Source organism: Lissotriton vulgaris, chromosome 8 (assembly GCF_964263255.1).
Source record: "Lissotriton vulgaris chromosome 8, aLisVul1.2, whole genome shotgun sequence".
Lineage (NCBI taxonomy): Eukaryota > Metazoa > Chordata > Amphibia > Caudata > Salamandridae > Lissotriton > Lissotriton vulgaris.
The window spans coordinates 1,124,955,438-1,124,977,695 of record NC_141696.1 but is presented as its reverse complement, the minus strand read 5'-3'; positions in this window follow the sequence as shown (position 1 = coordinate 1,124,977,695).

Sequence of the window (22,258 nt, the reverse complement as noted above, 5' to 3'; positions counted from 1 at the left end):
AGTACAATATACACAGTGGTAGTTCAGCGTATACAAATACATATCAACGTTGACAGTGCACATTCCCATTAGGCCTTTGTTGCCCCGAGGTGCTCGAAAATGACCTAAGCCGCAAGCTCCCTGGCCATGGGCACCCCCCTTGCAGTTCTTCATTGGTCCCAGTAGTTCATCCAGGCCCCCCAGATATTGTCCCACTTGCGTGGGCACCCTCTACTCTTGTATAGAGTCTGTTAAATTCTGATTGCCTAATGAATGTGCGGACACTTACCTGCAAGGGAACACTACTACCTATTTGTTTTTTGCTACAGTCTGTTCAGCCTGCTGACACCAGTCCAAATCATTTGTCTAGCTTTCCACCGTTGGTACCTTCCCAGCACCCCATACCCGAGCAATGTTCCTTTTCGCCACCGCACCTGCCAATGTGCACCAAATTGTGGCCCATTTGGGCCAGACTATATCCCCAGTCACTCCCAGGATATGCATCTTGCGTGTACCAGGACCGGTGACCCAACAACCGGAGACATCACCTGGGCCAGATCTTCCCAATATCTCTGAATCTTGGGGCACACCCATAGGATATGAAAGAATGTCCCGGTCTCACCACATTCCCTTACACATTCCTCAGATACACAATGTCCAATACGATAATGCAAGGTTCTGGGGGCATATGACCTATGTAGAATTCAGAGCTGAACTAATCGGAACTGTGCTCTCAAGGCTATTTCTCTGGGGCTCTGCAGGGCATCTGTCCAGTCATCATCTTCGAGGAGACCAACATCCGATTCCCAAGCCTCTCTCAATGGTTCCAGGGGATCTGGTGAGTTATTTATCAGCTTCCTATTCATCGGGGATATGGCCCTAACAATCACAGGATCAAGCAGAAGCCTATCCTCCAGAGGTGTATATTCTGTCAGCGAATCTCCCTCTTTCAAATGGCAGTGAAGTGCATGTCGCAGCTGCAAATATTGAAAATACTCACCCTCAAGCATCTGGTACTCTGTTTGTAGGGTGGCAAAGGCTAACATTTTCCCACTTCTCCAGACATCACCCAAGAGGTCTATGCCTATATTGCTCCATCTATGAAAGCCCTTGAGGCGTGCTGTCTCAGCCAGAAAATCCCCCTCCTATAGCGGGGTTTGCTCCGTTAGTTTTGCCTCCCACCCTGTCATCTTGGTAGCCTTCCGCCATACTGCAACCACCGTCCAAGTGTTGATAGGGAGGACTTGTTACCCCTTCTTTTCGTGTAGAGTGCAGAGAGATAACTGTCCCTCCCCAAGGCCATTCGATCGACCCGATATGCAGGCTCCTCCGTCGAAGAGAATACCCATCCATTGACATTTACAAGCTGGCGAACTTTTAACATGTGTGATGGGTCCAATTGGCACAGATTCATAGCCACGTAGGGGTTGATGGGACAAAATATTTTCCTCCTTTTCAAATGCAGTTATATATAATTTACATATCATTGATATTAACTTAAGTGACCTGCTCGGGCGTTGCCGCCCCCCCTAGGAGATCTCCTACCCTTCCTGTTCTTTTCTTTTTTGAGTTATGATACACTGGGGTTCACCGGATACAGATTGGGTGGTTATCCGATGTGGGAGGGGGGTGGTGGGTTGGGAGTTTATGTTGAAGGGTTTGAAGTTTGTTTGGATTCTGCAGGACACTATTCTACGCACTGGCTGGCTGCTGAGCCCTAAATACATGGCCACTTTACTCCACAAGCTACTCCTGCTGTTGTAAGGAGCCCAGGTAGGGGAGGGGGCATTGGAGCTACTCTGTATCACATAGAACATGAGGGGCCTGTCAAACCCCCGTAAGGGGAGGCAGATCTTGGCCTATTTGGCTAGGCACAAAATACACATAGCCCTATTACTATTAATGCTGTGCCTGTTTTGCTTTGCGCTTTATTAATAAGCGTCAGAGTTTAGAGTTTAGAGACTTCCCAGCGTTCATTGGCGATTCGCTGCTCCTTCACCCTACCTCGATCTTCAGACCGCCCTCGGCCGAGCATTAACGCCGAGGGCTGGGATCTGACTTTGGTGGCCATATTGGGTGTAGGCCTCGCCGTCCACGCGCTCTAGCAGCGCTATAAAAAGCACGTACTCTCTTCCGTGCAGCGGACGCGTACAGCGGACGCGCCGGACCTGCGCCGGAGTCGTGCCAGAGTCCTGCCCGTCTGCGCCCGTCAGCGTCCCGGAGGCGTACGGCGTGGCAGATTGGCTCTTTCCCTACATACACTTGTCTCAGAGCTACTATGAGACGCTACTCGTCCCTGGAGCTTCGCTCTTTCCAAAAACCTTCCTGCGCCTGTCATGTGGTATTCCCTGGCCGCTATAGGGGCAAGCGCAAATGTCCGGGTTGTAGTTGGCATCTCGCCAGTGTCCCGCCTCCTATATGCAGCAGGGAGGTGGGGAACGTTAAGCATCTTTGCTTACTCCTTAACACCAGATCTGTCCACAGACATGCCCAGGAAATCTTTGATCTCCTGGTTACTGAAAAACCTGTATGCCTGATGTTGGCAGAGACATGGCTTAGTGAGTCATCACACCCCGACATTGCTACTGCAATCCCTCCTGATTATAACACCTTCAGGCAAGACAGAGTGACGGGTAGAGGGGGGGGTGTGGCTCTCGTGGTACAAAAAGCCTTTACGTGCTCTATCATCCACACGGAGGCCATCACGGGCACCGAATCCCTTGCTTTCTCCATATCCCTGTCATCCCAACAATATTTAAAGGGGCTCGTAGTCTATAGGCCTCCAGGTCCGGCAGGATCCTTCTTTGAGGAACTTCAGTCATTAATTTCAACGTTGACCCTAAGAGCAGAGCACTGTGTACTGGCCGGAGATTTTAATTTCTTTATGGAAGACAGCTCTGACCCGGATACTTCCAAAATGATCGATATCACGGCCTCTCTGGGCCTGTTCCCCTATCTTTCTGGACCAACCCACGATAAAGGCCACACTCTAGATCAGGTTTTCTCTACATCCCTGGTCGAGGTGACAGCAGTGCTGCCGGTTTTATGGCCTGACCATCGGCTAGCCTACTTTTACATACTAGGCACAAATAAACCAGCAACCACTGCCATGAGACATCAGGGAACAGCTTCAAGGGCGTATCATCGGGTGACCCCGGAGATGCTGGCCTAGGCCTTACAGGACCATCCCGTCTCCTTTACCGGTGATCTGGATAAAGATCTTGAAACCCTGCAGATGTGGCTTGTAGATAGGTTGAACGATCTAGCCCCTGTGATTCCCCCCCCGGACCACCTTGAAACGGGTCTCGGCCCCTTGGTTCACCGAAGTGCTGGCGCACTCCCGTAGGCAGTGTAAAGTTGCCGAAAGGGCGTGGCGGTCTCAGTACGATGCCGAGGCAAGGCTTACCTATAGATCAATGATCAAAGCCTACCATCGGGAAGTTTTCCAGGAAAAAAAAAACTATTTTGCTAGGAGAATCGAGGATGCAGCAAACTCCTGTAAGGAGATTTTCTCGATTGTTAGGGAATTTACGTCCTTGCGCCCTAACTCAGCTCAGGCTGCTCCCTCTGAGACATGGGCTGCCACCCTTGCCAACTTTTTCACCACTAAAATCAGGTTGATACAGGATTCCTTTCCTACTAGGCCGGTGGATGGTTATCTGAACCTCCTGGAGGGGTCAGTCCATCCTATTACATCAGGCCCAGTCCTGGAGGGGTCAGTCCATCCTATTACATCAGGCCCAGTCCTGGCTGTTTTCCCGCCACTCTCGATACCTTCGTCACTGACACTCATGACGAATCTCAAATCTGGCTCACCCCTTGATCCTTGCCCGGCCAAATTCCTAGCTAAAATGGCAGCTATTGTCAATCCTCTAGCCAACCCAATTTTGAACCTTTTCCTGAGTCAGGGGGTAATTCCGCAGACATGGAAGCAGGCTATGGTCATCCCCCTTCTTAAGAAACCGAGCCTTGCCCCAGAAGTCCCCGCCAATTACAGGCCCATCTCGCTTCTTCCTGCATTGGCTAAGATCCTTGAGAAGCATGTACATGGTGTGCTCTCCAATTTCTTGGAGTCTCACGAGCTATTACATGCCTCTCAATCTGGCTTCCGCCCCAATGTAAGCACAGAGACTGCGCTATTGGAGGTATCGGAGGCCGTCAAGGAGGCGCTGGATTCAGGAGGCAGGGCTATGTTGGTCATGCTTGACTTGTCGGCGGCCTTCAACACCGTCCCCCATGAGGGTCTCCTCGCAAGACTCCATGAAATCGGTCTGAGGGGGACGGTGTTCAGCTGGTTTCGCTCTTTTCTAGCCGACTGTCGACAAACGGTCTGGGCCCCCCCTGGCTCTGCCGAGATGTCGCCACTGGGAGTCGGAGTTCCCCAGGGCTCCGTGTTGAGCCCGACTCTATTTAACATCTTCATGACCCCATTGGCGACACTGGTGGAGTCTTTCGGGGCCCAGATCGTATCCTATGCCGATGGTACCCAGCTTCTCTTCACCTGCCGGAAGGGAGAATATTTCGATGGAGAGAGTATCCGTGAGTGCCTTGGGGCTGTTTTTAAATGGTTCCAGCTAAATAGCCTCAAGTGCAACTCAGATAAATCTGAGATACTCTTCTTCGGATGTCCATCTGATCCGGATTGGCATGGGTGGTGGCCCGCCGACATGTTCCCCCCAGCTCATTCGTCCCAGTCAGCCAAGAACTTGGGAATTAAAATCGACAATGGGCTGACGCTTAAATCCCAGGTTCTGGCTCTTACAGGAACGTGCTTTGGCATCCTCAGGATGCTCCGGAAGTTCTTCCCTTTACTCTCTGAGGAACATAGGAGGACGACAGTTCAGGCCTTAATCGGATCAAGATTGGATTAATCGAACATCCTATATCTTGGCCTGCCGGAGTACCTTTTACAACGCCTGCAGGTGGCCCAGAACGCGGCTGCACGAGCCATCTTCGGCCTTCACAGGCGGGCCAGTGCCTCTAGCCTATTGCAATCGTTACATTGGCTACCTATCCGGAAGCGGATAGCATTCAAGGCTATGACATTGGCCCACAAGGCTTTGCATGCCTCGGGAGCTCAATATTTGCAAAGGAGGCTGGCCTTTTACCATCTGGCACGATCCCTGAGATCGGAGTCCCTCTTCCTGGCTGTGGTGCCCCGAATAAAAAAAGCCCGCATTGGAGGACGTTCGTTCAGGCTGCTAGCTCCGCAGCTTTGGAACTCCTTACCTTTGATCCTGCGCTCTACATCTAAACTGCTCGCGTTCAGGAAGGGCTTAAAGACATGGCTCTTTGCCCGTTAGGGATTTCCTGTTCTGTTTATGAACCTTGTTGAGCCTTCCTTTCAATTCTATACTGTTATGTTTGTCTGTCCCTTTTTAGGTCATGTAATGTAAAGCGCCGGGACACTCCTCGGAGTAGCCGTGCGCTATAAAAGACCTATTTAACATAACAACATATTACAGGAGACCCACTATGCCCTGATCTCAGATAACCGATGTTATGCTACCTGGGGCTCCAATACATTTTTCACTAGTTTCTGCACCTAGTCCTGTGGAGTCTGTGTCCTGATACACAAAGCGTTACCCTTTTCAACCCAGACGGTAATTAGGGATCCCAAGGGAAGATACTTGCTGGTAGCAGTAAACTTGAGCACAAAGCAGATGCTCCTAATCAATGTTTAAGCCCCTAATGCGGATGCACGTGGCTTTTTTTCTAGTATCTTCACGGATATTTCTAGCGTAACAATTAACTCCATGATATTTGGGGGTGACTTTAACCTCACGCTGCACCCCGGTTCTGACACTACAGGCACAGGCCAAGTCACAAAGCCATGCTCTGCAGAAGAACTTGAGACTTTACTGCACACACAATTGATGACCGATATCTGGCGACATCAGCATCTCACTGACAAGGGTTTCTCTTTCTATTCTGCGCCACACGGTACATGGTCTCGCATAGACTGGTGGTACATGACCCCAGACCTCCTGATCACAATGCAAGAGTTGGACTATTTGCCTCATACCTTGTCAGACCATTCACCAACACTATTATCGATGACTTTACCTAACATTGCACACCCTTATAGGTCTTGGTGCTTCCCAACTGATGCTCTACTTGACACGGTCTTTAAGAGTGAGGTACAGGATGCGATCTTCGAATATTTTGAAACCAATTCGGGCTCTGTGCCTCGCTACACCACTTTGTGGAGAGCCTTCAAAGTATATATTTGGGACGTTTGTATAGCTAAAGAGGCCGGGGTCCTACGCACCATCCACTAGACCTTGATCCTACGGAGCGGGTGCTGCGGGATTTGGATGCCCTGGCGGGTGCTGTTCCCCCCCTGTTACACCAACATGCAAAACTCTTGGGAGACTTTCAGGAGCTCGCCGCTCGACAGCACACAGTGTATATCACTCAGCTTCAGGCAGAGGACGGCACCTGTGTCACGCAGTGTACGGACATCCTCTCTGCCTTCTTGTCCTATTACACTTGTCTATACTATAAACTACATGCTCCCCACCGACTGGCGTAGCCCTCTCTGCTCATTTGGAGGTAATAGCAATGGTGTGGATTGAGGAGGGGCAGCAACAATTTTGGGCCTCACCTATTGGCGTGGATAAGATAATCAATGCCATTGATAGCCTGGATTTTATAAACAAAACGGAGTTTGGTCCTGGGACAGAGGGGCAGCTGGACCTAATATAAACTAGAAAAGCGAAAATGCTAGCCCTCAAAATGATTTTTCTCACAATTTTTGAGAATACAAACAAAGAAAGACCTTTTGTTTGTATGGGTTATTTTATTTGACCCTTTTCATGGATTTTCAATCTTTTTTAGAAACATTTTTTCATAGGTGAGAAAAGACACAAAATATTAACATTTACAATATTTACAACTCACATACATACAACTATCATACCACTATGACGACTGACATATATACAAATAGTCCACAATATATGTACAAGCTTCTTTTACAAGAGGAAATGAATAACAATTAAACAACCACAAATAATTAATCTTTGTGGAAAATCAAATCATTGTAATGCCCAAACAGGGTCAAAAAACAGAAAAGGCAACAAGAAATTGAATTATAAACTCTTCAATTAATTCGAATTAGTGAATCAACAACATAAAAATGCTAGATCAAAAATGCCTATTTGCTGTTTTGCCGACGCGTTTCGAATCTGGGTGCAATCTCAGATTCTCCTCAGGGCTCTTTCAATGTAGATATTCTAGAAAAAGAGAGGAAGCTTGTTTTAACCACTAGTTATCGAATTGTGTAGACCCCCTGACTGAACAGATGGTCACAGAATTTTACCTTTAGGAATGGATTGCGCGGTCCCGCGGTCCCATTTTTCAGGTAAGGAAAGGGCTTTGATTTTGACAGAGGTTCTGTTAAAAGAATACGATGGTTACCAGACCACCCAGAGACACGCAGTACCTGTGGCTCCACAACTGAAAAGCTAAAAAGTCCTACCTTAAGTTGTTATAACAGCGAAGCTACTGATTTATTTAACGCTGAACTTTCTCCGCTTCCAAGGCGAGATCACTAATGCCTGGAACGTGTAAACATGAGCGGCGCTCAGTACATGTTGATCTAATCACAACAATATTGAAGTAACGAGGTATGCGGTGGAATGCAGTGGGACATACCTGACGGATATGATTTGGAGCAGAGGTGGTTGCTAATGAGCCAGCCCGCAGTTCCTTTGTTGTCAGGCGGGCGGCGAGCCGGGAACTCCTCCATGGCGTGCCAAAAAGCCGAGATAAATCGCGCTGGTTTCTAAAGGGAATTAAATTGTATTGTTTAGCGCAGGGCGCAGAATCTTCTCTGTCTAAGTTTAAAGCTCGAGGCATGCTGGCACTGACCTTACTCTCCAACAGTTGGACCAGGAAATGCGAACCCATTGGTGGAAAACCACCATGTGAGGTTCCTACTTAATAGCAAACCCGCCGCTCGGCATTGTGGTCAATGTAGTTACTCAGGAATTTGCGCATATTATTTTACAAACGAGAGATCTCTGATAGTGAGTTGAGCCCCGTTTGGGTACTGTTAAATTTAAGTATCAGATACGCTTCTTTTTTTAGTAGCATTTGTTCACTATTAGTGCCAGAATTAGATTGATTCAGATTGAACAACACAGTCCATTTGAACTCATTTTCCCCATGATTGTTGTCAATAAAATGTTGGACCAGAGGCGCTGTGAGCACTTTGTTCTTAATGCGTGACCTATGTTGCGTCATGCGTGTGTTGGCTTGTTGATTTGTCTTTCCTATATAGATTTTAGGACAAGGACAAATAATGGCATAAACCACATTCTTGGTTCTACAATTAGTGAAATTCGAGTGGGTCCATGTGATGGTCACGTGTTGGAAAATTTTCCCTTCAATGGTTGTGTCACATGCAATGCAATTCCCACATCTGTGGTGTCCCTCTACCGGTTTCAGTCCCCACTTTGACAATAAGTCGCTCTTTGGCTTGGTTATTCTGATATCCGCACGAACTAGTTGTTGGCCAATATTTTGATTTTTTCTGAAAGCAAATATTGGACGGGGGAAGGGTGTCTCTAGTTCTTCTAGCAAATGCCAGTGCCACAGGACCATTTGTCTTATTTTGTGGGTTTCAGCACAGAATGTCGTGACGCAGACCAAACTCTCTAGTTCACGTTTGCTTTTAGTTTCAAAGAGGCATTCTCTAGGTGTATATCGAGCTCTCTTGAAAGAGTGTTTCAATAATTTTTTGGGGTAACCCCGCTGCTGTAATTCATCACAAAAATGTTGGCCATGTTGTTCAAACTGTTCAACCTCTGAGCAATTTCTCCGAATCCGGAGTAGTTGCCCATAGGGCAGATTAGCCCTCAAATTCCTGGGATGCGAGCTGCCATAATGAAGGATGGTATTGTTGTCCGTTGCCTTCTTGAATAATGATGATTTCAAAGTGCCTCCAACATTTGTTATTTCTACGTCCAAAAAGGTCATTTTGACGTTACTTGAATCAAGTGAGAAATGTATATCCTGGTGTCTTGAATTTAGCCAGTGGTGAAAGTCAATCAAGTCGGTGTGGCTCCCCTGCCACAGGAGCCACACGTCGTCGATATAACGATACCATTGCATTATGTGTTGTGTGTAAGGGCTATTTGAATCAACAAATTTTTTCTCGTTCTCGGCCATGTACAGTACGGCCATTTCCGGAGCATAAGGGCACCCCATCGCGGTGCCCTTAATCTGCATGAAAAAATCGTTGTTGAAGCGGAAATAATTCTTTTTCAGAGTTATTTCAGCCAGTCTTAGTATGAAAGACGTTGGGACTCTGTGAGGTCTCTCTCTGGAGTCTAAATAAAATTCAATCACCTCTAACGGTTCCTCCTGCGGGATTTGTGTGTAGAGGGACGTCACATCCATAGTAACCATTAGTTGCGATATGTCATTAAACACAGTGCCCTCAACTTTTGTCAGAAAATCCGTGGTGTCCCGTAGGTAGGCTTTTACTTTAGCTACAAAGGGCTTAAGGAAAAAGTCCAGAAATTTGGACAGTGGCTCTAGGCATGAATCGCACCCCGAGACAATTGGTCGTCCCGGGGGATCGGACAGATTTTTATGAATCTTGGGCAAAAAATATGCCACCGGAGTCCTGGGGAATTTTTTAATCAAGAAATCAGTTTCTTTGGAGCCCAAGAATCCACTTTCTTTGCCAGTTTGTACCACCTCAAGGATCAGGGACTGTATTTGTTGTAAGGGGTCCTCTGTCAATTTTCGATACCATTCCTGATTGTTAACCTGAGAAAATCCTTCAGCTAAATATTTATCCCTTGGCCAAATGACCACGGCGCCGCCCTTGTCGGCCTGCTTTATTACCACAGATGGATCTGCCTTAAGATTTTGTATGGCGGTCCTTTGCCCCTTAGTGATATTTGGTTTAACAAATTTCTGTTGGTGTCCTAATTTGTTAATAGATGACAAGAGAATTTGTTCAAATGCGAGGACTTGTTTGGGAATGTTCTGAGTGGGTACGAAAGTGGATTTATTCCTCAAGCCCGTAGTTTCCATGTTACTAGTGGAGGGTTGGTTAGCAAAGAAGGCTTTAAGTCGAATCTTGCGACAGAATTCTATCGTTTCCAACTTTATCTTGGTAAAGTCTGTCCGTCTAGTGGGGACAAATTTGAGCCCCAAATTCAAGACTGACTCTTCATCCCTTGACAATGTCCGAGCCGATAAGTTGACTATGGTGGACGGGTTTTCTATGATTTGTAGTAGTTCCTCCGGGTTCGCATTTCCCATTGCGGCTTGAACCTTACTTTTGACTGCTGTCCTTTCTCTAAAAAAGAAGAATTTTGTTTTTTATTCCCTCCTCTTGAGTCCGAACCAGATGACTCAGAGGACGAGGTTTCTGAAAAAGTTTTAAATCTATTCCTAGATCTTCCTTGGAAATTAGTGAGTGCTCCTCGAGATTCTACTTGGGAATAAAAGTCGTCCTTCAAGAAGGGATAAGCCCTTTCTAATGTGAAGGACTTGGAGTCCCTTTCGTACTGTGCTGTCTTGCTATTAATAGTGTTGTCTTTAAAGGACTGTATCTCTTTGTCAATTTTCTCTAAAAGAGCTTTAGAGTCTGAAACCACCTGGTTGTCTCTGATGGCCGTAGTGAGTTCCTCAATTTCTTGGAGTTCCTTTGCACATAGTCTCTGGGCAGTTTCTATGGTGTGAACCATCAGGTCCCTACTGCACTTGGTATTTATACAACTAAAGCCCTTTTTATAGTCTGCATCATCAGTAAAAATGACCGGGACATTTTTCACCTGAAGGCCCCAAGGGATGGTCCCACCCCTTAGGTGCCTCAGGAGAAAATGGCCGTGAAGTTCTGTGCGGATCTGTGTTTTTTACGAAGTCTGGTCAATTTGTCAGTTTCGTTCTGCTGCTGAGCTGAAGAGCTCAGAGTGACTTCTGCAAAGGGGGATGTGGCTAGCAAATTTTGAATGTGGCCTTCAGAAAAAGAAAGGGTGTCCTTCTCACCCATTACTTTGGAGAGACAAAGAAGTCTTTCCTAGCTGTGAGCCGTAACAACTTACAACATGGAAAGATTCAGATGCCCTTACAACTCTCGCGAGTGTGCACTCGCTCTAGAATTTATAAACAAAACGGAGTTTGGTCCTGCGCTAAACAATACAATTTAATTCCCTTTAGAAACCAGCGCGATTTATCTCGGCTTTTTGGCACGCCGTGGAGGAGTTCCCGGCTCGCCGCCCGCCTGACAACAAAGGAACTGCGGGCTGGCTCATTAGCAACCACCTCTGCTCCAAATCATATCCGTCAGGTATGTCCCACTGCATTCCACCGAATACCTCGTTACTTCAATATTGTTGTGATAAGATCAACATGTACTGAGCGCCGCTCATGTTTACACGTTCCAGGCATTAGTGATCCCGCCTTGGAAGCGGAGAAAGTTCAGCGTTAAAGAAATCAGTAGCTTCGCTGTTATAACAACTTAAGGTAGGACTTTTTAGCTTTTCAGTTGTGAAGCCACAGGTACTGCGTGCCTCTGGATGGTCTGGTAACCATCGTGTATATATTCTTTTAACAGAACCTCTGTCAAAATCAAAGCCCTTTCCTTACCTGAAAAATGGGACCGCGGGACCGCGCAATCCATTCCTAAAGGTAAAATTCTGTGACAATCTGTTCAGTCAGGGGGTCTACACAATTCGATAACTAGTGGTTAAAACAAGCTTCCTCTCTTTTTCTAGAATATCTACATTGAAAGAGCCCTGAGGAGAATCTGAGATTGCACCCAGATTCGAAACGCGTCGGCAAAACAGCAAATAGGCATTTTTGATCTAGCATTTTTATGTTGTTGATTCACTAATACGAATTAATTGAAGAGTTTATAATTCAATTTCTTGTTGCCTTTTCTGTTTTTTTACCCTGTTTGGGCATTACAATGATTTGATTTTCCACAAAGATTAATTATTTGTGGTTGTTTCATTGTTATTCATTTCCTCTTGTAAAAGAAGCTTGTACATATATTGTGGACTATTTGTATATATGTCAGTCGTCATAGTGGTATGATAGTTGTATGTATGTGAGTTGTAAATATTGTAAATGTTAATATTTTGTGTCTTTTCTCACCTATGAAAAAATGTTTCTAAAAAAGATTGAAAATCCATGAAAAGGGTCAAATAAAATAACCCATACAAACAAAAGGTCTTTCTTTGTTTGTATTCTCAAAAATTGTGAGAAAAATCATTTTGAGGGCTAGCATTTTCGCTTTTCTAATTGATAGCCTGGATGGCTCCCGTGCCCCCGGCACAGATGGCTTCACATGCGTATTTTATAAAACATACAAAACTAGTGCCACATCTTCTGGAAGTTTACGCAGAGGCATTAGACTCAGGCAAGCTCCCTCCCAATATGCGAGAAGCTATTGTAACTCTACTTCTCAAACCGGGCAAACCACCTGATAGGTGTGCTTCATACAGGCCTCTATCACTCTTAAACCAAGATTACAAGATATTGGCTAATGTACTCGCAACGTGCATCTCACTCTTAATCGATCAAATAATCTCCCCCTTCTGTTGGGCTTTGTCCCGAACTGATCGACTTCGGTTAATCTGCACACGCTGTTTGTGGCTAATAATCAAGTTGAGCCAGCTCTCCCTGCTGCAGCGAAATTGCTGGACACTGAAAAAGTGTTCGACTCATTGAAGTGGGCTTGCCTCCATGCAGCGCTTAGCAAATTGGGCTTCCCACATAACTTTTGTGCCCTTTATATGCCTCCTTTATACTAACCCTATTGGTCAGCTCAGAGTTAACGGGGAACTCTCAGACCATTTCCCCCTATCACGCGGCACCAGGCAGGGATGTCTGCTTTCGCCTCTACTATTCATCATTGCAATGGACCCGCTAGTGCGACACCTTCCTTTGGTTTTTCTTTGTTCACCATAAGTTGGCAGGGTATGCTCAGACGTGAGTCCCTTGCTCACTTTGCCACTGGATTCAAGCAAGCCGGGCCTGTCAGGGAATGTCAGGGAATGCCATTCTCAGTACGGCTGTGAGCAAGATAGTGGGTTACAAGAGTAACTATGATGATATTACATTTAATTCTGCTCATCTGCAGTACAATAGAGCACTTTATCTGCTGTGTGGTATGTCTATATAAATCTACTTGCAGGGAAACCAAGTAGCATAAAAAACACACTTGCTATTGCAATTTGTATTATTCATAATTGTGAATGTAAAATTTGTGGTTAAAGGTTTTGCTATTAAACGTGAGTGCACTCAGGCGGGATGGAGCCACCAAGAATGACTGACTACTTCTTAGTGTGGAAAAGGCAACTTTAATGAAACATGTGTTCACCTTTTTAATCAAATCTTGGATCTAAGTCTTACATACTAAATCAATGCGGCCTTACTATACAACTTCCTAAATATCCAAATACCTCTCCCCTCCCCCCTCCCCTATGCAACCCTTCCCCAAGAAACCTATGTCACGAGTTCTCCAGCCGCACTTGTTGTGCACCAGAACAGTCAGCATCCAAAGAGACCCCAGCGCCTGCACCAAGCCAGGGCCCTGCCCCAACAACAGCAACCCCAGGTAAGACATGGCCAGGGAGGTGAGGGCCGGTCCGAGATGCGCATCCTCTGTCACCACAGTCCGCAGACAGAAGGGTAACCGACTCTGGCCCGCTTGCCCAGGCCCACCCCCCTGGCTTGACCCATTCCCACTAACTGAGACGCTATGGGCACCTATCCTCAATACAATCCTATGGCCCCTCACTCCTGTCCCAGGCATAACAGGCTCCACAGCCTATGACAGCAAAGCTGCCCTGTCCCCAGGGGCCGTCCAGCCTTTACTGTACACTTCACATTGCGGGCCAGAGAGGAACAGCCGAACAGGCCATTACGGCCGCCGCCAAGCCGCCTGCAGACTGATGCAACGGGGTCCTCTTCTTGCTCCAGGCCCCCCGTCGCCAAAAGATCGACCCTACCGGTCTCCTTGAGCATCTGCAAGGCCTTCACTACATTTTCAGGACAAAAGTACAGAGCCTATCAAGGTCGCCTACCTATACTCCAAAAAGCTTATCCACTGGAACTCATAGCCTGCTCTAACAAACCACCACACCAAGTGAAACAAGAAGTGGGAAATCCAGAAGGAATTCACTAAAGTACACAAATCTAAAATGGCACCCTGTCCCTAACCGTCACTCCCTAACAGAGAGTTCTTCAATCTGTGGGGCGCCCCCCCTAGGGGGGCGCAACATCATCTTGAGGGGCGCGCGCCACACCTTAAAATTTCACCTTTCCACCGTCCCATGTCGCAAGTACCTTTACGACATTTCAAAAAGGGGGTGGGGTCGCACACCACTCACTCACCAGCGGGATCGCCCCTAAGGACTATGGTCAGTGTAGTTTAGTATTCAGCGATGTATCCTTCTTCGCCATCCCTGGACACGTGTTTCGGGGTATTTACCCCTCATCAGCAGGGAATAGGCCATCTTCTTATCTTCTGGGGTTGCCAGTGGCTGCCAAATATTGCCAGGTCTAGTACCACACAGGCGCGCGGGTGCGGGGTCCCAGGCTCGTCAGCCCGCTTAAATATTTCAAAAAGGGGGTGGGGTCGCACACCACTCACTCACCAGCGGGATCGCCCCTAAGGACTATGGTCAGTGTAGTTTAGTATTCAGCGATGTATCCTTCTTCGCCATCCCTGGACACGTGTTTCGGGGTATTTACCCCTCATCAGCAGGGAATAGGCCATCTTCTTATCTTCTGGGGTTGCCGGTGGCTGCCAAATGTTGCCAGGTCTAGTACCACACAGGCGCGCGGGTGCGGGGTCCCAGGCTCGTCAGCCCGCTTAAATATTTCAAAAAGGGGGTGGGGTTGCACACCACTCACTCACCAGCGGGATCGCCCCTAAGGACTATGGTCAGTGTAGTTTAGTATTCAGCGATGTATCCTTCTTCGCCATCCCTGGACACGTGTTTCGGGGTATTTACCCCTCATCAGCAGGGAATAGGCCATCTTCTTATCTTCTGGGGTTGCCGGTGGCTGCCAAATATTGCCAGGTCTAGTACCACACAGGCGCGCGGGTGCGGGGTCCCAGGCTCGTCAGCCCGCTTAAATATTTCAAAAAGGGGGTGAGGTCGCACACCACTCACTCACCAGCGGGATCGCCCTTAAGGACTATGGTCAGTGTAGTTTAGTATTCAGCGATGTATCCTTCTTCGCCATCCCTGGACACGTGTTTCGGGGTATTTACCCCTCATCAGCAGGGAATAGGCCATCTTCTTATCTTCTGGGGTTGCCGGTGGCTGCCAAATATTGCCAGGTCTAGTACCACACAGGCGCGCGGGTGCGGGGTCCCAGGCTCGTCAGCCCGCTTAAATATTTCAAAAAGGGGGTGGGGTCGCACACCACTCACTCACCAGCGGGATCGCCCCTAAGGACTATGGTCAGTGTAGTTTAGTATTCAGCGATGTATCCTTCTTCGCCATCCCTGGACACGTGTTTCGGGGTATTTACCCCTCATCAGCAGGGAATAGGCCATCTTCTTATCTTCTGGGGTTGCCGGTGGCTGCCAAATATTGCCAGGTCTAGTACCACACAGGCGCGCGGGTGCGGGGTCCCAGGCTCGTCAGCCCGCTTAAATAGTTCAAAAAGGGGGTGGGGTCGCACACCACTCACTCACCAGCGGGATCGCCCCTAAGGACTATGGTCAGTGTAGTTTAGTATTCAGCGATGTATCCTTCTTCGCCATCCCTGGACACGTGTTTCGGGGTATTTACCCCTCATCAGCAGGGAATAGGCCATCTTCTTATCTTCTGGGGTTGCCGGTGGCTGCCAAATATTGCCAGGTCTAGTACCACACAGGCGCGCGGGTGCGGGGTCCCAGGCTCGTCAGCCCGCTTAAATATTTCAAAAAGGGGGTGGGGTCGCACACCACTCACTCACCAGCGGGATCGCCCCTAAGGACTATGGTCAGTGTAGTTTAGTATTCAGCGATGTATCCTTCTTCGCCATCCCTGGACACGTGTTTCGGGGTATTTACCCCTCATCAGCAGGGAATAGGCCATCTTCTTATCTTCTGGGGTTGCCGGTGGCTGCCAAATATTGCCAGGTCTAGTACCACACAGGTGCCCCGGTGCGGGGTCCCAGGCTCGTCAGCCCGCTTAAATATTTCAAAAAGGGGGTGGGGTCGCACACCACTCACTCACCAGCGGGATCGCCCCTAAGGACTATGGTCAGTGTAGTTTAGTATTCAGCGATGTATCCTTCTTCGCCATCCCTGGACACGTGTTTCGGGGTATTTACCCCTCATCAGCAGGGAATAGGCCATCTTCTTATCTTCTGGGGTTGCCGGTGGCTGCCAAATATTGCCAGGTCTAGTACCACACAGGCGCGCGGGTGCGGGGTCCCAGGCTCGTCAGCCCGCTTAAATATTTCAAAAAGGGGGTGGGGTCGCACACCACTCACTCACCAGCGGGATCGCCCCTAAGGACTATGGTCAGTGTAGTTTAGTATTCAGCGATGTATCCTTCTTCGCCATCCCTGGACACGTGTTTCGGGGTATTTACCCCTCATCAGCAGGGAATAGGCCATCTTCTTATCTTCTGGGGTTGCCGGTGGCTGCCAAATATTGCCAGGTCTAGTACCACACAGGCGCCCGGGTGCGGGGTCCCAGGCTCGTCAGCCCGCTTAAATATTTCAAAAAGGGGGTGGGGTCGCACACCACTCACTCACCAGCGGGATCGCCCCTAAGGACTATGGTCAGTGTAGTTTAGTATTCAGCGATGTATCCTTCTTCGCCATCCCTGGACACGTGTTTCGGGGTATTTACCCCTCATCAGCAGGGAATAGGCCATCTTCTTATCTTCTGGGGTTGCCGGTGGCTGCCAAATATTGCCAGGTGTAGTACCACACAGGCGCGCGGGTGCGGGGTCCCAGGCTCGTCAGCCCGCTTAAATATTTCAAAAAGGGGGTGGGGTCGCACACCACTCACTCACCAGCGGGATCGCCCCTAAGGACTATGGTCAGTGTAGTTTAGTATTCAGCGATGTATCCTTCTTCGCCATCCCTGGACACGTGTTTCGGGGTATTTACCCCTCATCAGCAGGGAATAGGCCATCTTCTTATCTTCTGGGGTTGCCGGTGGCTGCCAAATATTGCCAGGTCTAGTACCACACAGGCGCGCGGGTGCGGGGTCCCAGGCTCGTCAGCCCGCTTAAATATTTCAAAAAGGGGGTGGGGTCGCACACCACTCACTCACCAGCGGGATCGCCCCTAAGGACTATGGTCAGTGTAGTTTAGTATTCAGCGATGTATCCTTCTTCGCCATCCCTGGACACGTGTTTCGGGGTATTTACACAGGCGCGCGGGTGCGGGGTCCCAGGCTCGTCAGCCCGCTTAAATATTTCAAAAAGGGGGTGGGGTCGCACACTCACTCACCAAAGATACATCGCAGAATACAAAACTACACTGACCATAGTCCTTAGGGGCGATCCCGCTGGTGAGTGAGTGGTGTGCGACCCCACCCCCTTTTTGAAATATTTAAGCGGGCTGACGAGCCTGGGACCCCGCACCCGCGCGCCCGTGTGGTACTAGACCTGGCAATATTTGGCAGCCACCGGCAACCCCAGAAGATAAGAAGATGGCCTATTCCCTGCTGATGAGGGGTAAATACCCCGAAACACGTGTCCAGGGATGGTGAAGAAAGATACATCGCGGAATACAAAACTACACTGACCATAGTCCTTAGGGGCGATCCCGCTGGTGAGTGAGTGGTGTGCGACCCCACCCCCTTTTTGAAATATTTAAGCGGGCTGACGAGCCTGGGACCCCGCACCCGCGCGCCCGTGTGGTACTAGACCTGGCAATATTTGGCAGCCACCGGCAACCCCAGAAGATAAGAAGATGGCCTATTCCCTGCTGATGAGGGGTAAATACCCCGAAACACGTGTCCAGGGATGGCGAAGAAAGATACATCGCGGAATACAAAACTACACTGACCATAGTCCTTAGGGGCGATCCCGCTGGTGAGTGAGTGGTGTGCGACCCCACCCCCTTTTTGAAATATTTAAGCGGGCTGACGAGCCTGGGACCCCGCACCCGCGCGCCCGTGTGGTACTAGACCTGGCAATATTTGGCAGCCACCGGCAACCCCAGAAGATAAGAAGATGGCCTATTCCCTGCTGATGAGGGGTAAATACCCCGAAACACGTGTCCAGGGATGGCGAAGAAAGATACATCGCGGAATACAAAACTACACTGACCATAGTCCTTAGGGGCGATCCCGCTGGTGAGTGAGTGGTGTGCGACCCCACCCCCTTTTTGAAATATTTAAGCGGGCTGACGAGCCTGGGACCCCACACCCGCGCGCCCGTGTGGTACTAGACCTGGCAATATTTGGCAGCCACCGGCAACCCCAGAAGATAAGAAGATGGCCTATTCCCTGCTGATGAGGGGTAAATACCCCGAAACACGTGTCCAGGGATGGCGAAGAAAGATACATCGCGGAATACAAAACTACACTGACCATAGTCCTTAGGGGCGATCCCGCTGGTGAGTGAGTGGTGTGCGACCCCACCCCCTTTTTGAAATATTTAAGCGGGCTGACGAGCCTGGGACCCCGCGCCCGTGTGGTACTAGACCTGGCAATATTTGGCAGCCACCGGCAACCCCAGAAGATAAGAAGATGGCCTATTCCCTGCTGATGAGGGGTAAATACCCCGAAACACGTGTCCAGGGATGGCGAAGAAAGATACATCGCGGAATACAAAACTACACTGACCATAGTCCTTAGGGGCGATCCCGCTGGTGAGTGAGTGGTGTGCGACCCCACCCCCTTTTTGAAATATTTAAGCAGGCTGACGAGCCTGGGACCCCCTAGACCTGGCAATATTTGGCAGCCACCGGCAACCCCAGAAGATAAGAAGATGGCCTATTCCCTGCTGATGAGGGGTAAATACCCCGAAACACGTGTCCAGGGATGGCGAAGAAAGATACATCGCGGAATACAAAACTACACTGACCATAGTCCTTAGGGGCGATCCCGCTGGTGAGTGAGTGGTGTGCGACCCCACCCCCTTTTTGAAATATTTAAGCGGGCTGACGAGCCTGGGACCCCGCACCCGCGCGCCCGTGTGGTACTAGACCTGGCAATATTTGGCAGCCACCGGCAACCCCAGAAGATAAGAAGATGGCCTATTCCCTGCTGATGAGGGGTAAATACCCCGAAACACGTGTCCAGGGATGGCGAAGAAAGATACATCGCGGAATACAAAACTACACTGACCATAGTCCTTAGGGGCGATCCCGCTGGTGAGTGAGTGGTGTGCGACCCCACCCCCTTTTTGATACCTTTACGACATGCCATACTTTTGTAATTTAAAGAAAAACGTTTTCCTACTGTCTTCAGCTCTCTCAGCAACTGTGACAATGTGATGGGGTCTGGTCCAAACTTGCCTCTCGACACTGATGTGCAGGCAGGCGTGCAACGCCTATAAAGCTCAAAGGGCTTCAGCCCCTTCCTCATGTGTGGTAGCCCAGGCTGAGACAGCTTCCCGGGAACACACACAGCCGCACCCGGGTACTTCACAGGTCTTTTAAAGACCATTTGCATGTTAATGACACTTTGTTCTTTTTTCCCTACTTCTTAGAGCCCCTGCATCTCCACTCTGCCTATTGCTGGAATAATTACCCCCCCAAATTTTTTTCTTAGCCCCTCCCCCCCCTCAAAGTTTGGCCCTTGTTGCACCTCTGCGTGCAGGGCACATTGGCTGCCCTTGTGTTGTTAAGATATGACAGCAAATCCGAACGGAAAGAAAAAGTGCCCTCTTCCGCACAAAAACAGCACACGTGCATACACACAGTGAGCCTGCCTGTTTTCTATTTAAGTAAAAAGTAAAATGAGTTATTGTGTGCCTCACCTCTCCCTATCAAATGGCTGAGATATAGAAATCTGTAAATACAGATCAGAGCCCAGTGAATGAAAACACTCAGGTGCTCACTAGATTTGTAAGCGCCGCAAGTAAACAAGTTTGTGTATTCTTTTGCTAATTATCCGCTGTCCGTGTTTTTCAGAACTGTGACTGAAAAGGTGCAGCTGTCCTAGCACAGTTACATGATGAAAATGTTCTTCTGTGTATTTTTCTGACTGCTGCGCCAGCCCCATTCTTTATCTCAGAAATGTCTTTAATCCCATGGTCACACGTTCGATTCCCTGTAGGTCCACTCAGACACACTTGTTTCTGAGGTCGATAAAATGATAGCCGTTTAGTTGAGTAGCAAAGACGTGATGTCAAAGGTCATGTGATGTCTCTTCCTGTGTTGTCACTGGGGTCAAAGTTCTGGTGGTCTGGCTTTTGCCCTTCAAGCAGATCTAAGAGGTATGCCCAACAGCTGCACAACATGCACACCCAAGTCATTTTAGCAGAGGACAATGGTGACTGCCAACCCATCTTTTCAATGAGGTGTTTAAAATTGTGTGCAACCTTTCAATCACCAAAGCACCTATGCCTGCTGGATGTTTGTACTCCAGATGCAGGTAGTACAGCTGGAGGCCTGAAAGGGCAAAAACTGATTGTAGCCCTCGTAGTAACTGCCCTTCATGGTCCCATTGGAAGCAGCAGAAGCCACTATATGAAGATAGCAGAGTAAGGCCTGGAAATGGAGTAGCCAGAGGTGAGTAGCCCGGCCCTCTGGGGGAGAGCGGGTCCACTACTAGTTGGTCACAGACGTTGAGCACTTGGTTGTATGTAGATTCAGTCAGGAGTGGAGTGCAACCTTTACTTCAAAGTGCATTATCCGTGGTAGTAATTAGGACATTCTAGTCAGTAAGGAGCTCCACAAGCGATACATTTAAGACATTTAAGTAGTGGCTTCTTGCTTTCTGCTGTGAGATAAGACATCTCCTTTTTGTAATAGGCTAGTTTGAGGTTCACTCACAAAGTTAGTCTTCTTGCAATGGGAAGGGTGCTAATCTCTGTTTGTTCAACAGCTCTTCTGTGTTTAGATAAAGGTAAAGAGAGTACAAAAATTAATGTCTGACATAATATCGACAGACAGAATATCTACATACAAAAATATCGGCACAAAAATATCGAAATTAAAAATATCGGAGTCATATCTTCATAAAGGTAAGTACAAAAATATCGAAAAATTAATATCGTAGTACAAAAATATCGAAATTAAAAATATCGTTTTTTTAAATGTATTAATAATAATGTAAAAATAATTTTAAAATACATATAATTTTACAAATATTAAATAAAAATATTAGAACATAATAAAAAAATTAAAACTAATACATATACATTTAAAATAAATTAAACACTTAATAATTTAATGTAATTTTATTTTTTTAATTTCATTTAATTGATTTAATTTAAATTTATTTTATTTTTACCCTGTACGCCTGTACCCCAAAAACCCAAAACTGACCCTGAACCCTAAAAATATCCCTGTACCCCAAAAACCCCAAACTGACCCTGAACCCTAAAAATACCCCTTTACCCAAAAACCCAAAACTGACCCTGAACCCTAAAAATACCCCTTTACCCAAAAACTGAAAACTGACCCTGAACCCTAAAAATACCCCTTTACCCAAGAACTGAAAACTGACCCTAAACCCTAAAAATACCCCTTTACCCAAAAACCCCAAACTGACCCTGAACCCTAAAAATACCCCTTTACCCAAAAACCCAAAACTGCCCCTGAACCCTAAAAATACTCCTTTACCCAAAATTAATTAATATTATTTAATTACTAATTAATTATTAATTAACAATAACAATAAAGTAAATATATTAGCACATTAGCTGTAATTAATTTAATTTAATAATTAATATTATTTTTGACCAATTAATTAATTAGGAATAACAAAAAATTATATATATAAAATAAATTACTCTAATTAATGTAATTAACTAATTAACATTAATTAATTACCAACTAATTAATAATTAATGATATGTACAAAATTATATTAATTAATTAACTAATATCAATTAATTACCAAGTAATTATTAATTAAAAATATTTACAAACATATATTAATTAATTAATTATTATTAAATTACTTCCCACCCTATTCCCCTATAAACCCATAACCCGCTACAGAACATATTTATCAATTAATCAATTAATTAATATTAATAAAAAATTAATTCTCAATTAATTAATTAATAATTCCTACTAATTAATAATTAATTTAACATAATTAAATTACTTCCCACCCTATTCCCCTATAAATCCACAACCCGCTACAGTACTAAAAGACAATATTTAA